General features: G+C 40.3%; 1 protein-coding gene across 4 annotated transcripts in view; it reads right to left on the bottom strand.

Moving 5' to 3' along the window:
• The window catches only part of BNC2 (basonuclin zinc finger protein 2), a 427,648-nt gene that overhangs the window by 239,427 nt on the left and 173,221 nt on the right, over window positions 1-15,000 (bottom strand). The gene's annotated exons all lie outside the window — the stretch shown is intronic.

Raw genomic sequence — 15,000 nt, 5'->3', positions numbered from 1 at the left:
GACACGCTGGTTTACTACTCCTCCTATCTCTACACCCTGCACCCCACGCCCCCATCACACACACTTTTCATGTAAAAAAATGCCTCTGTCCCTGGGAGTTCAAATTAGTCATAACATCCACTTTAGGGACTGAGAAAGACTTACTGTAAATTAGCCACTCAGAAACCACATGTGACATACTTTGGTTATAATGTAACTATAAGTTGCATAACATTGTACCTATTGGTTGCAGCTTGGGATCATAATGGAAAAAGCAATTGCCATACATTGAAAGCGACCGACCACAAGATAGAAAAGTGTTCCTGAAGAGCCCACAAGGGGAAATCATTTTCCTTAGCATCTAAAACTCCTTATCCTCTAGATGGTATGTTCTATCACACCCTTCGGGCTGTACTGTGCCCTCAGGGTGCTAAGGTATCTTAACCTCACATCACCCAACTGTTCGACTCCCTCAGACCAAGACAAAGTCCTAACAGAGTACACTGAATTCTTTCTTGATTAAAACAGTACTGTCTGTCCTGAAATGGGGCAAAAGAGCAAATCAGAAGAGCATCTCACTGGACAACAAAACTCCCAATTGACTGACGATGTTCTAACAGCTCTGTATTATATTCACATTAGAATCTGCCTCTCTGGTTTTCCTGTCCCTGTCCATTACCTTTTAAAAAAATAATAATTTATTGAGGGAATTACTATATGTCAGATCCTGTTTGATGCATTTCATTTGCAAGGTGCCCTTCCATCTACGTGTCCACACGGAGAACGTGTTCTTCTCTACCATCCTTAAAGTATCCATCTTAGAAGCAGTAAGTATTTCTTTAAAAACAGGAACATCTGGGAAGGAAAGAAGTCAGATACAACAAAGAAATGATTAAAATCAGTCCACCCACTTATGAGAAGAGAAGGGTGTTAAAGATCTGAACTGCTGTGTAGGGTGGATGGTAGGAAACCTTGATGTTGTTTCATCACCTCTGTGTGATCCATGACAACGGTTAGCCTTATCATTTTTGGACCCTGACTCCAATAAAAACCCATAACTACAATAAAAGAACACATATAATAACTGTGCAACTCAGCTGCTCTTCTAAGAAGTTGGTTTGGGAAACAGTCTCTTCCGTCTCTAAGTACCGAAGACATGCGTACGGTTTTGATTTCGCTGAGGACTACCTTTTTGTTTTTCCTTACGCTCTTCTCTAAACCTTCACTAATCTATCAGATATCACAGTTTAATAGAGGCATCAACTATACCTATTGGGGTTCCTGGGTCCATCTGGAAAAAGGTGGTGAGGATTTGAGTCTACGTTTAAAGATCTGAAAGAGCCAGATCACCCCGAGGAAGAATTCTGCTAAATAACTGTTTTTCAGAAGAATAGTAAGAGTAGCTGAACAGTTAACGACTTTCCCCCATTCCAAAATCAAGGATATGGTATATAATTGAGACAAGGCCTATAAATGTTTGTGCTTCCATGTGGATAAAGTGATGGAACTGTGCCCATGATAGGGAAATGCATTACCTATTCCAGGTCACTCTGGTCCTAATGGGGAATTTTTCAAGTGGTATGCTGAAATTATTAGGAAAATGTCAACGTTCCTTTCTAGCAACAAAGTGGAGGTAAAAGCACCTGAACTCACCTGAGAAGCATGCTACAACAAATGAGGGATTCGGCACAGACAATACTCCAGAGGGCTCTAGGTTTTAGAGCCACCCTGAAAACACTGCATCAGTCCCTAGAGCAGCCTCCTCCCCTGCGCTACCAAAAATCCTTCCTGTCTCACCACCTGTTCCAGCCACATCAACCAACTTCCCCAATTCGTAGCTAATTAGCATCTTGCTCTGAGTTTGCCCCGTGTGCCTCACAATTCCTGACGACCTGGAGGAGGATGCACAGGCACAAATCAGAAGTGTGGAGAGTTAATGCTCCCAGGGCCACACTGCTCAACCGAGAATGAGAGCAAATGGGTAAACATTTTCTCCTTTTACTTTGGGTGGAGACATATTCATGAGGTACCTCTGAAGGCCCAAGTGTGAACGAGCACCATTAACAGTAGTACTTCAGTAATTCATCTTTGTACTGGTTTCCCCAGGTCCTTCACTCCTACTCTGGGATCTACCCGAACTAAGTACCTTCATGAAAGGCACTGTCTCAGGATCTGTTTGCAGGAGGACCTGGATTAAGTCATCTTCCCAAAGATCCTAAGATAACATAGTATCTGACTGTATCAAAATGAAGGAAGAGATAAGTGACATAATTCACAGTAAAAGGAAAAGATAAATGTTTAGGGAAAGAAACTAGGAAAGCACAGGAAGGCTAGATCTTTCCACCCAAAAGAATAGACAGCCCATGGAGAAGCTATACTCAACAGAAAAATTCTGAAGGGTATAACTTGTAGCCCTTTACTTTTACCACCAGGGCTTCTATTCAACAGAGACCCAGACTATACCTCAGAGCTTCTCACACACTCTGGCCATATGCATCTCTCTCAGCTAGAAAAAGGGCACGTAGCCCATACTGCCTTCTCAGCTCTTTGAAACATGCTTCCTATCAGCTCTGAGAAGCAAGCTCAAGTAAGCAAGAAGAGAAGAACTGTCGGCCTACTGTTAGTCACCTCTTCAACCCAGAAGGCATCATGTCCCACCATATGCCTGACTCTGATCAGCAGAGCCCCTGATTTCAATACTGGTTTCACAAGTATCGTCCTGAAAGGCTTCCAGGAAACAGACCCAAACTCCATCAGATATATCTGCATAGTTTACCAGTGACTGAAAATCCAAGTTGCATAATCCAGGACAGAGCCAAGTGTAACAGTGAAAATGTATCCTTACACGTACTGTTGAGGTTGTCTTACGCCACATTTGCTCTCATTAAGCAAACTCTGCACAAAGCATTCATAGGTGATGGGTCTGAAATCTTTTAGTGGTTACTGATTCACAAAACCACAGAAATACTACATATTCTGCTAACAGCCAGGGGATGCTGCCATGGCATCATAATCACTGTTGAAATGGAAATGTGCAGCATTCCTATGAAGATAAGACAAAAATCTTTAAAGTAATATATCCAAATAGCTGATTTGTCAATTTGGAAATGTTTAACATCAACATAGACCAGCAGAGAAGGAAAAAAACATCCTAACCGTTTAGGGCAAAATAAAATCACAATTAAGATTTTATGATACACATTCCTAATTGCCCTGTGCATAGTCCTAAAAGGACCCTGTTCTAAATCCATTCTCTAAATGAGATTAAGTAGAAACAACAAGCCATCAGCCTCCATTCATAAAAATAAATCAAGAGGGAATTACCTGTGACATTTTTTTCCCTGCAATTCCTTAGCTAAATTATTGGACACCACTGTCAAGTTCTGTTAAAGAATAAAAGAACGCCATGGAGTAGGCAAGCAACCTGAGAGCAAGGTCAATAAAGTGCACAGCTTTGATTTAACTTCCCATAAGCAAAGTTTTCATTTGTAGATATAAAAAAACCAACTTCATGGAGTCTGGGGGGTGGCAAACTAGGAGAGTAGGCAGGGTAAATAAGGGAAAAAAATCCCACGCAAAAGTTCTGAATCAAATACTAAATAATGACACTAACAATTTTCTTCTGCACTAGGATTCTGTTTAGCTTTTTAAAAAAGTGTTTCTGTTTTCTACTCTCTAGCTGACAAGAGTACTTTCCATTTCATACAAAAGATAACAAATGTTCCTTGCATGTGTTAGACATGGACTTATATGACTAATAGTTATAAACAAAATTCCTTTGCACATCAAAGAAAAAAAAACTTTGTTTCTTCAAGAAATTCCTAATGGCTTCATTTGTAAGTAAAACTTTCTCTTTATTTGAGACCCAGTAGCACAGCAGAGTATAGCTGGAAGACAGCAGGTAGCTCTCATAATGAACTTTGCACAGTTTTGAGAAAATAATATCTAAAGGCAGTTCCTTCTTCTGGGGTCAGTCGATTAGTGGTTCAAAAAGAATAAACTATCCAGGGAACATCCTGAGATTAAAAAAAAAAAAACCCACACAACTGGAGGGGGGAAAGAAGGAACATTCTTGCTAATTAAAATTTCCAGTTCCTATGGTCCTCTATATTCACAAACCCCAGTCAAGAAAGCCTACAGGATCAGGCCTGTACTAAGAAAAAGTATACCATCATCACATTAATTGTATTATTACTTCATAATTCTAACTAGCCAGGTTTATATAGAAGAGATTAAATAACAAGATAACCTTATAAACAATGCTCATTTCATCAGTGTACCAAATAAGTTTGACTTATATCAGTGACTGTGCTTCTAATTAATTTATGCATCCACATGGTTTAATTTACAGACACCCACACTAGGGTAGGGACAGCTATTTTTTTTAATGTCTTGAACTTTGTTATGGGTTCATGTTTAGACTTCCCGATGTTGCTGTTTTAGTTTCCCCACACTTCATTTTTGAAGTGACTGTTAAAATACCTTGCATTAAAGTTGAAGCATGCAGAAAGAAAATATTTGATCAAACTCAATACCTATCTCCCTTGCCAACTTTCATATGCTTAATTTTAGTTGGTACAGCTTTACTCAAACTTACAACCAGATTTGCTCATTCCAAAGTTGTGAACTTACCTCTTCTTACAATATTCCCTTTGAAGCCTTTTGGATATGTAAGTTCATCTCATTACAGCATCAATCCTAAACTCCTATATTTGTTTTAATGCATTTTCTAGTGACTTGCGGGGCGGGGGGAAAGGCTGTTAATTTTTAAAAACATATCATTTCTATTAACATGGGGGGGGGGGCTCGGATACCTTTTGTAAAGTACACTCCAGAATGCTGGTTTACAATAGCAGGTATCTCAGAAATGAGAAAAATCCATAGAGGGGGGAAAATTCAATTCTTTCCAATTCTTTAACCAGAAAGATAAAAACAACATCTCTGAATCTAGACCCACTCACAATAAGCTATCAGTGACATGATGGTGATGCCAGCACTCCATGAAAACCCTTAAAAAATAACAACCTACAGGAATATCCTGGTGTCAGGATTAGTCCAGTTTAGTCATTTTACAACTGTCACGGATGGTTTCAGTGTAGGGGTGAATCAGGCAAGCAAACAGGTTTTTACTTGTCTCTGATATAAAACTTTTATTTATATATTTGATCAATGTTTATTTGTAGGACCTTAATACAATAACAGATGTCAGCTACATTATCTGTTTTTGATTATAAACTTCTAGAGGGCAGAGACCCTGTCTATTCAGCTCACTTTTTATAGGATGCAAACACAGTACCATCCCAAAAAGGCACTTAAAGATGGTTTTTGTAATAACAATGATTTCAAGGGGACTTGGTCTGCTTCCACAATCCATGAAACTCCACTGGCATGTACTGAACATTAAAGAGTAACAACTTTTATTCTTGGGTAACTCCATTCTTCAGATGTCAGAAATGGAGAATTTTTACTAACTATGTAATTTGGGGCAAGACTTTTAAAACTTCTGGGCCTCAGTTTCCAAATCTATAAGATGAAGACATTACATTATATAACTTCAGATGATTTCCAGGTTTAAATTTCGAAACCACATGAAAAAAATACTGAGTCCTAAAGAATCTCACACACAAACTGAGGTTCCATTATCCACCCAAACAAAAGTTTTTTCTTTCTTTTGCGGGTGGAGGTAGAGGGACTAAGCGTTCTCAATGTAAATTATATATTATGCCTAACTCCAACAAAATATTCAAACGGAACATCACCAGTTATTCTTGTAAGCAAAGAAACTATGTGGATATGTATGTAATGAGATACGTGTTGTATGTATATACAAAATCCATATACATGCACACACCCCCAAACACATAATTCTCTCTACTGAAGCCAAGAATTAAAATACTTCCGTGTTTTCTTGTCTTTTCTTTCTCCCTCTATGAAGCATCTATGAAGCTATTATGACAAAGGAACTTACATAAAGTAAAAATAAGCTTCTTATGTTAATACTGACGGTTCCCAACACGAACAGCTTAGGTTAAGCTGGTCACCTGAAATCTAGATAATATCCTCTCATAGAAACAGTGGTATTGAGACAGGATGAAAAATGCACTTCTCAGGCCATTCAACCAACATGTATTTAATCTATAATGTACCTGAAATATACAATTCAAGACACAGAATTTACAAATTTACTACTACTTAAGCAGACAGTGAGAGTAATAACAGAAGAATAAAGAAGGTCCCCCAAAATGTAGGGGCACCCAGTTCACACACCATCAAAATTACAAGGTGTAGAGTGGGGGTGGTGGACTTACGTTCATGAAACTGCTTTTTATCTGTACTTACTAAAACACCTGCGAGAGAAAACGTCAAGCAACTACTGAGTATACTATCGTTTTCTTTTTTTAAATTTAACTTTTATCTTATAATGGAGTGTAGTTGATTTACAATGTTGTGTTAGTTTCAGATGTACGGCAAAGTGATTCAGTTATACCTATACATATGTCCATTCTTTTTCAGATTCTTTTCCCATATAGGTTATTACAGAATATTGGGTAGAGTTCCCTGCGCTAAACAGTAGGTCCCCGTTGGTTATCTATTTTATATATAGTAGTGTGTATGTTAATCCCGAACTCCTGATTTATCCCCCGACCACGTTTCCCCTTTGGTAACCATGAGTTTGTTTTCTATACTATCATTTTATTTGTTTTGAGAAACAAATAAATGTTCTATAGAATGCAGTGATTTCTTCCAAGTAAAGAAAGAAAAACATAGGTATCTTGTTCAAAATTTCCCACGTTCACCTTGCATTCCCTATTCTTGAGAGGAGAACTGTAAAACTTTTTATTTAAAGGTGAGTAACATTTAAATAGTAGAGATGTGTGAAGTTTTCAGGAGAAAGATTTATTCTTAATTTTTACCTGCTTAGCCAACAGATGCTAGTACAATTTATACATTTATATGATAACAATAATGCAGTCACATCACTTTGCAATGTGCTAGGCACAGTGCCCCCCGCACACATCATCTCCTTCAATCCTTCCAACAATGCCAAGAAGATAGATCTGAAGAACGTTTAAGTCTTCCTACTCTATTACATGAATTAAAATGAAATCCAAAGATCAAAACACACAAGGAGCATTATCCTAACTACTGGTTACTCTATTAGACATCAGGAAACGCAAGTGTTTTGATTTGAATGTCTTCCTTCTATGAGGAAGAAGGAAGATGGTGACGCAGAACCACAAATTTCTGGCTTTCATCGACAACAATTCCATTCAAGCGTCCAGGTAAAGGGATAATTTAGTGAGTAGTCTGCATTCCTTTAAAAAAAAAGCTAATCAAGGTTCATTCACATTCCTTAAAAAAATCCACCAATGGTCATATACAAGTTTAAGTTAAAATGCAACCTAGGGCTTCCCTGGTGGCACAGTGGTTAAGAATCCGCCTGCCAATGCCAGGGACACGGGTTTGAGCCCTGGCCTGGGAAGATCCCACATACCGCGGAGCTACTGAGCCTGCCCTCTAGAGCCCACAAGCCACAACTACTGAGCCCACGTGCCACAACTACTGAAGCCCGCACGCCTAGAGCCCGTGCTCCGCAACAAGAGAAGCCACGACAATGAGAAGCCCGCGCACCGCAACAAAGAGTAGCACCCGCTCACCGCAACTAGGGGGAGCCCGCGTGCAGCAACGAAGACCCAACAGAGCCAAAAATAAAAATGAATAAATAATTTTTTTAAAAAAAGCATATTAATCTTTTAACTAGTAGCAGGAAAACTAACACTATAAATGAAAACAGAATTGCAGTTCGTTTCTTTGGAGGATGAAGAATGAGAACAGGTTGTAAAGAGAAAGGATAAAAATAAGTGACAATAAAGGAAAAGAGAAAATGGAAAAGGAAAAGACAAAGGAGATACACAACAGGGGAGAGAGAAAGGCAATGAGGTAGCAAGGGGATGGACAGGGCAAAGTGAGATAAGACACAGCTAGCGATATGGCTTTTGTCCAAGGCTTGCCAGGGCTCTGGACCATCGCCTCCGCCTGCTAGAGGGATGACTTCTCCGACGGTTTTAAAAAATGCTTCCTGTATCTAAACAGCCTCATTTTATTTTTCAGATTCCTGTGTTTATTTTTAAATAAAAGTTCAAATTTGAAGACTCTGCTCATGGATAAAAGGAATGACTTTTATTTTAGAAATGTACTTTGGAACCTACACATCATTGCTCAGCTTAGTGCTCAAAACCTCAGGGATGTCCCGACATTCCAACCTGACAGTCTTGCCTTTGTAAAGAAGTGAAGACTGCCTCTTTCCACTGTGCCTGAAAATTACACTTGAAATCAGTCTTCACTGACGATGCAAAGCCTTAAAAATACGTTCATCGGCTGGAGGAGTCATCTATCACCAAAGAGAGTTGTTTTCATTCTGAAGAAAACAACACAGATGTGCCCAAAGTGCTGGAAGCCTCAAAGGGACGTCCAAAGTTGGTCATCAGAGAGAAATCGTCCTCCAGCCTGGAGTACGTAGGCGGAGCAACAGCACCCAATACTGACTCAAAGCCAGAATCTATGGAAAGGTCCACTGTGCATCAATTCAGCCTGGCTTAGCAGACTAAGAACCCCGTCCACCCAACCACCTTGGCCCGAAGGCTTGCTTTTTTATACCCATCCACCTACCCGTCCTCTCTGTGCTCCAATAAACCACTGGTCCTGACTATCTCTCTCAATACCTTAAGAATCCTTTTATATAAAAATTCATGGGGCTTCCCTGGTGGCGCAGTGGTTAAGAATCCGCCTGCCAATGCAGGGGACACGGGTTCGAGCCCTGGTCCGGGAAGATCCCACATGCCGCAGAGCAACTAAGCCCGTGAGCCACAACTACTGAGCCTGCGCTCTAGAGCCCACGAGCCACAACTACTGAGCTCACGTGCCACAACTCCTGAAGCCCGCGCGCCTAGAGCCTGTGCTCCACGACAAGAGAAGCCACCGCAGCGAGAAGCCCGCGCTCTGCAACGAAGAGTAGCCCCCGCTCTCGGCAACCAGAGAAAGCCCACACACAGCAACAAAGACCCAATGCAGCCAAAAATAAAACCAAATAAATAAATAAATTTATTTTTAAAAATTCATTAAATACTGTACCACTCTCAATAGGCTGATCCTACAAACTGTAACTCTATGAAGTGGTTCAACACTGTGTCATCGCCACACAGCAAGTTGTTTCATTTACAGTATCTATTTCACTTCTACTCATGAGCTAATATAATTCAATTTTTTTTAACTGCACACAGGCTGCTAGACACATGTGCATGGCAAATGGAATCTGAACTTAGCTTAACAGCCTCATTTATTCCTGATGGTTTAAATTATTTCATCACAATTAATGACACCCCCTCAGCTTCCTGTGCAGCATGGCCAGATGTTCAGAGACCACAAAGCCACTCTCCTCTTTGACGGCTGGTGACAGGTCGTCCTCTGAAGGATGTTCCCTAGGCACTCGGGCTGGATGGCACCTCCACTGCTTAGCACCTCTCTGCCTCCCAGGCTCTAACCATGTAGAAGAAAAGGCAGGAAGGCACAAGAGACCAGCAAATGCGTTAGCGACAGCAAGTCCCAAGACGCGACCCAAACCTGAAGGGACCTGGTGCCGCCACAGGAGCTCCTAACCTTGCTGTCTCGTGAAAGCAGTCTTCGCCTCCACCTTCCCAGCCACTGGCATCCACTGGGGGCCTGGCCTGCTGTCAGTCCTCGGGCACCGTCGAAGGACAACAAAAACATCAGTTTTTCCACAGGGATCCTTGTTGGTCACGGTAATTTTGTGTTGGGGGTTGTTGTTTAAACTTACTCCCCCCATCGGGATCACCGCCTTGTCTTCTAAGAGTGAACGGTTTCTTCAAGTACGATTCTTTTCTCTCCTGTTCAATAGACACCTCCCACAGAAACATGCAACATTTTGGCAACTTGTGGTAAGCAGTTGTGCCCCTTATTCTCTGTTAAGCTTTACTAGGGTATAATCTAACTGACAGACAAAAAGTAACAGACATTCCATGTATACATCTTCATGAGTTTGGCTGACCTCTTTTTCCTAGGCTTAAGTAGGATTTCTTCTTTTCAGGGGCTGTTGGCTTTTTGTTTTCGTTCTTGTTAGGTTTTGTTTGCTGTTGCTTTGTTATTTTTTTTTAAAAGAACAGAATGAAAAAGAGACCACATTTTTCCTATTTTGAGTCTCACATGGGCAAAGCCATTTACTTTCTTAACAGTAAAAAAAACACAAAAAAACACAATTTTTCCTCAGAAATTCATAAATAGTAATTATCTTACATTCATCATTTGAGTTTCACACACAAAAAAATAAATTTGTATAATGACAGGTAGCTAAGAGGGTAGCTGAAATAGTAAACAGGCTAGCACTTTTACAATAAGAATCCAATACTACACTCTAATTTGGAAAACATTTCCATCAACTAGGGAACATGTGGCAGACATTTTATGGATTATTTTTTAAATGTTAAAAAAAATTAAAATGCTGATCTTATTCAGGGAGTAAGGGGCCTCTTCGTTTGCCAAAAAGTGTAATAGGAAAACTGAAAGGCCACCTGTGTCAGCCCACCCTATAGTATGAACACAAGCTATAAGAGCACTTTGGAAAATATTTGTAAACTAAGATGAGAAAAAAAAAAAAATCAGTATCAATACAGATTCCAAGCAGATGCAAAAGGCTTCCGTGCATGTCAATGATTATGTGTGTGGCCTACACAGGCTAATTTCAGATACCTTCAAAACTCACTATACGTTCTCTTTTATAAGCTATTTGGGATTAAAACTAGGACCTTATCCATAACAACTTTAACAATGGACACAAATACAAAGTAAGCTAACCAAGCCGAACAAGTTGAATTTTCTCCCTCCTGGATGGCTTTTTAGATCTTAAATGACTACTGAATTTTACCAGACATGCTACACTTACTATTTTGACAGTTGTTTATTAAAACTACTTTCCTAGGAAGTCCATAGAAACCACCAGCCTAGTTTTTATCAGAATTGAGACGATCAGAGAGAAGCTGTGATGATGGTATACTTGCAGCAAGCAGACAATAGGAAACTCTTAGCATTCCCAGAGTTGCATCAAATTTTCCATGGACCGAAACTAAAATGAAATCGTTCAATTACTGAGAGGTAGATAAGTAAAATAAACAACTAATTTCATACAGTGGAGTTGGGAGAAAGTCATATGGACCTCATTGTGTTGTCTCCAAACACATTTTATCGGAGGGGAAAAAGGAGCTGAATAAACTTTAAACTCTCATGTAGGGATGTATTGCTTGTGTGTCCCTGGCAGATGTGGAAAGGAGATGAAATGGGCAAGGGAGAATCAAATATCCCATCGCTGCAGGTTTGCTGAGGGAAAGAGCACTGCAAAGATCTCACATCTGGCAATCATTTGTCAATAGCTGGAAAGAGAACGGCAGGAAACTTTCTGGCTCTTGGAGAAGATGAAAAGACAAAAACCATGTGTCACACACACACCCACACTCTCTCTCTCTTTGCAATGGTACAATGACTACTACACTTATTCTCCACCCCTCCTTTCCCCTCTAAATTTAATGATCTTCAGATATACTCGACTCCATGGTCAAAAACATGCAGTCACTTGACTTGTTAAAGCTGCAGTGTATGTACATTTTTCAAATAAACCCCAGGGCTGATGTTAGAAAATCAAAATCAGTCAAGCATAGACCGCCTGGTACTTTGGGCAGGAATCCTTGTGGTTTAGTCAATAAACAGAATCTGAATGAAAGACACCACAGTAACTAGACAGTAACGTTTTGAACAGTTCTTAACCTTAAGGGGGGCTCAGGCCGGCGGGTGCGCTAGTGACTATGGACATGGCTACCAGTCCCCTTGGATGGCTCCCTCTCCCTGTGACAGGACTGTGCTTGGCACAAGGTCATCTGCTCTTCCTAACACACACACTCAATAAAAAAGTAAACTTGTATTTGAGAGATGCTGGGAATAAATTTGGGGAGGGAACAGCTTGTTGCTGTTGTTGTTTAAAATATTACATCTATTTAACAGGGTGGGAAGGGGGAAACCTCAGCTTCCGGGTGTCCGTATAGATGATAACAATATAGAAAATTGGTTAGCTTCATTATGAGTTCACAAAAATGACCAGCTTTGCCCCATTAGGTTTACCATGTAATAAAAAGTTTTCAAGACAACCCACACAAAATTAATTAACTTCTCCCAAATCACAGGAATGTAAACCTGTTCGTGGTGATCGATAGACTTCAATGGGCAGCTCTGCTTCGCCCTTATGCTGCATTTAACTAGCAGCCACCGCCGTCCCTGTGATTCTGTAAGTGAATGCTGCAGGTTGTTTAATAACCTGGCAAATTCACAGTAGCTTGTCAAATTATTACAGGAACAGTGTCATCACTAAACAAGCCTGATCATGGTTAATTACAATGTAGACTAGACAGCAGCCACAATTGTTCATTAATTACAGGAAGCAGCTCATTTAAATTGTATGGAAATTTACATTTGCACCCCAGTATGTCTGGGGAAAAAAAAATGATCCTTCACCAGTTCATAGAAGAAAGGAGTCTGTGGTTTATGAAATATCACAGTAAATTGTGTCTAATCGGGTACTGAAATATTGGTTCATTATTTACTCTAATTTTCTAAGCACTTTAGTGGTGAAAAATACCAAGTCAAACCCCACATCTTGAATTCCCAACCAGGAAAGGAACTGTGCTAGGCGAACTGTAACAACACATGATGAGGCACAGTGAGACTAAAACAGTCCCTTTTATGATTAAAAATAAAATATTTGGGACTTCCCTGGTGGTGCAGTGGTTGAGAATCCGCCTGCCAATTCAGGGGACACAGGTTTGAGCGCCGGTGTGGGAAGATCCCACATACCACGGAGCAACTAAGCCCGTGAGCCACAAGTACTGAAGCCTGCACTCTAGAGCCCGAGAGCCACAACTACTGAAACCCGTGTGCCACAGCTCCTGAAGCCCATGCCCTGCAACAAGAGAAGCCACCGTCACGAGAAGCCCATGCACCGCAACAAAGAGTAGCCCTGGCTCACCGCAACTAGAGAAAGCCCGCACGCGGCAACAAAGACCCAATGCAGCCCCAAATAAATACATTTATAAAAATAAATAAAACAAAACAAAATATTTAACAGCAGTTAAGGGAGGTCTAAACTAGAATAACAATTTCCCATAAAATAATTATATACGAGGACAATTTTGGGAGCCTATGCATCAGTTAACCTCCAGAGCTAAAAAAAGTACAGTTTCATATGCACTTCAAAAGCCACTGAAGAAAATAAGACAGTAAATCAAAGTCTGGATTTCCAGCTACTTTTCTAAAGCAGGTATATTAACACAAAAAAGACAGCAGGTGCCCTTGCAAAAGTCAAGTCATGCTCAGACTTCAACAATGACAGTCATTCAAAACCAAGGATATATTCATGAAAGAGTGTCAGGGATCTTGGGATTATTAAATGATAAAGTTGCTAAGTCACCTGAAATGTTAAGGATTAAAAGGAAAGGGTTAAAAGAAAGAAGGTAAGAAGAGGAAGGGGCTCCATCAGTCCTGAGAATTCATGTCAGGTAAAAATACAAAAGTAAACCAGGTATGGGTACTGTGTGTCTAAATGAAAATCCTTCACAGAAAAGGATATAAACAAGCCAGAGCTCCTAAATCGAGGTGTACAAGAGATTATTCTCAGAATCAAGAGGCCAAACATAAAATCCTCTCATGGTTATAATGCCTGGCCCTGGGGGAAAGTCTGAAATCCAAGAAGGAAAAGTAAACGACGCTGGCAAGTCCTATGATGAGTTCCCCGGAGTGCAGAGTTGGACTAAAAAATAAGAAATGGCTCACTTGATAGGAAAAAAAAAAAAAACCAGAATGCACATGCCATGGCAAAAATGAAAGGACTCTAAGCTACTCTTGGAACTGTTAGCTGGTGAAGAATATATTAAGTGTCAACTTTATTATGATGGACATAATATGAATATGTACCAGATATTATTCAAATGTATGGAAGCCATAATTAGAAGAGGAGAAAAGAGAGAAAGAAATGGTTCAAGTGGGTCCCAGTTAATTCACCAATGCTTTGTAGTTGACTATCTTTTCACATATTCATCTTTTCCACTCAGTCCACCAAAATGCTATTGCAATATGAGGAATCCAATAAAATGAGCACTTTCTTTTCTTTGCCCAGTAACTTGGTCTTCTTTGCAAGGCCCTCGCTGAATTGTCAACTCCACAATCTGTTTAGCTACCTACGACCACAGTTTCACTTCAACATGTAAATATACATTTTCTCCCTTGGTATGTCGAAGTAAAGTGCTCCATTGGTCTCTTTCAGTTTTATTTCACGCACCCACATCTGCAAAACCCATCGCTCTTTGCTCCATAACTCAAGGTTCAAAAACAGATTATCCAACAGCCAACCATGACAGACCATTCCAGGTGACGTGTTTGAAGAACATCACTCGTCCTACCCGAAGGGGTCAAGGATCAGACTACTCTTCACAAAAAGTCTTCCATCACTCTGCATATATGTGTCACACACAAGCTGTGCGCTTTCTAAAACTGGGAAACGCATGATCATGTCTCATACGTGCCACACCTGCTTTTCTGTTGTATCATAGCCATATGTCGCCCAGACAGTACCAGCTTGTGGCACCGCTGAGCTCAGGTGGCCTTCCCTAGGCCAAGAGCAGGTGTGCAAGAGATGGTGTCCCCTTCAGAGTATTATAAAAACTGAAACCTCCTCCGACCACCACTTCTGCCATCACGCCCACTGTGAAGTCAATTTTTTAAACTATTCTCTTTTCTCATTTGGGGTGTCTAAATCAGTAAAAAGAAAAAAAAAAAAAAGTTTTAACACTGAGCTCACTATGCTCATCCCCTAAGTCTTAAAATTTAGAAAATGACGCCAAGTAGAGGCCCTAAAGAATAGTATGGGTTTGCCCACGCAAGGGGGTGCCATCCACATTGAAACTTCAG

Source organism: Delphinapterus leucas, chromosome 6 (assembly GCF_059928025.1).
Source record: "Delphinapterus leucas isolate spDelLeu-1000000601 "Yukka" chromosome 6, BTC_Dleu_Yukka2, whole genome shotgun sequence".
In the NCBI taxonomy this organism is placed as follows: Eukaryota; Metazoa; Chordata; class Mammalia; order Artiodactyla; family Monodontidae; genus Delphinapterus; species Delphinapterus leucas.
The sequence above is the reverse complement of the archived record's forward strand: the minus strand, read 5'-3'. Positions and strand labels throughout refer to the sequence as shown.